This window comes from Oryzias melastigma, linkage group LG13 (assembly GCF_002922805.2).
Source record: "Oryzias melastigma strain HK-1 linkage group LG13, ASM292280v2, whole genome shotgun sequence".
Lineage (NCBI taxonomy): Eukaryota > Metazoa > Chordata > Actinopteri > Beloniformes > Adrianichthyidae > Oryzias > Oryzias melastigma.
Window position 1 is genome coordinate 6,392,577 of NC_050524.1, and position 1,653 is coordinate 6,394,229.

A 1,653-nucleotide genomic window follows, 5' to 3' on the forward strand; every position below is an offset into this window, starting at 1 on the left:
TCAAGTAGTTGCTACTGATTTGTACATGAAAATATTGTTTAATATACAAAACTAATTTTTCCAGTTTTTCTGATCTTATTACCAACAAACAGCATTTTGATCTAAGCCATCATATGTCTTTTAATCAAGAAATTCATTAGGAATTTACTTGTTCAAATATTTCTGTGTTCATTGTTGTGTTTTAAAAACTGTTCTGAAGTTTAGAAAATAGCAAAAACATGATGGATGGGAAATGTAGTTTGATCCATTCATGGGGACAAATACTGAGAGTAAAAATTCCACATTCAATGGGAGTCACTAAGAAATTCAAGTAGTTGCTACTGGTTTGTACATGTATCAATTGTGTAGCTTAATACATAAACTGATTTTTCCATTTTTTTTATCCTTTTACCAACATACAGCATTTTAATCCAAGTCATAATTTGTCATGTAGCCAACAAATTCATTATGAATTTCCTTTGCTATTGTTTCGCCTGATGCCGCATTATGTAAACATTTTCTGTGTTCATTGTTGTGTTTTAAAAACTGTTCTGAAAATTTGAAAATAACAAAAACCTGATTGATGGGAAATGTAGTTTGATCCATTCATGACGGCAAATACGAACAGTAAAAATTAAACATTCAAAGGTTTTCTTGTCATATGCACAGTATGGAAACGGGTTTCCCTGTACATAAAATTCTTACTTTGCTGTTCCCTCTGAAAGTAAAAAAATGTTTAATGTACAATAAAAATGAAGACACTTTTTAAATATTTGGAAAGGAGCAAGTTTATTTGTTGTACACAGACAATTTAAAGTGCTTTACATGAAACAATAAAGATAAAGAGTAAAGGTGTGATCACCAAATTAAGATTAAAAGGAAGTAAAAAGAATCAAATTTAAAACAAGCATAGATAAACTTTTAAATACATACTAATCAAATTCAGCTGAGAACAGGTGAGTCTTTCTTTACCCTGGATTTAAATCCACCGAGTGTTTCAGCAGATCTAAGGTCTTCAGAAGTTTGTTCCAGATAGTTGGAGCATAGAAGCTGAATGCAGCTTCTCCATGTTTAGTTCTGACTCTACGAACTGATAAAAGACCGGATCCAGATGACCGGAGAGGTCTGGCTGGTACATACTGGGTCAAGAGGTGAGTCATGTATTTTGGTGCTAAACCATTCAAAGCTTTATAAACCAGTAAGAGAACTCTATCCTCTAGCAGAGAGTTGACCATTGTAGAGTAAAGACTGACATTTTGTCGGGATTCCCGTGGGATTGGAGTTGTTTCTTACGTTAATCACGGGACCGGGACGGGATCAAATACTGACGGGAACGGGGATTCACCAAAAGACGACAACTCAAGACACTTGTATGAAACCTTTGCTTCCAAAGGTGCTGCGTAATTTCACTGAAGGGGAGAGAAAACGAGGAGCACACCAGCCCAAATACCTCTGACTGCAGTATGAAGACCAGGGCGTGCCTCAACGTTACACTTGTTTCGCCGCCAGCTCGTCCACTCATTTTCACAGCGAGTCAGAAGTGTTTTTGATGAACGGATGAGGGATGGTGGTTCTCCATATTCTCTGGAGTCTCTGTCCCCAACCCCCAAACATTTTCGGCGTGGCTGCTTTCTGATAGCATGTTCTTTTATTATTAATATTATTCTTTTATCT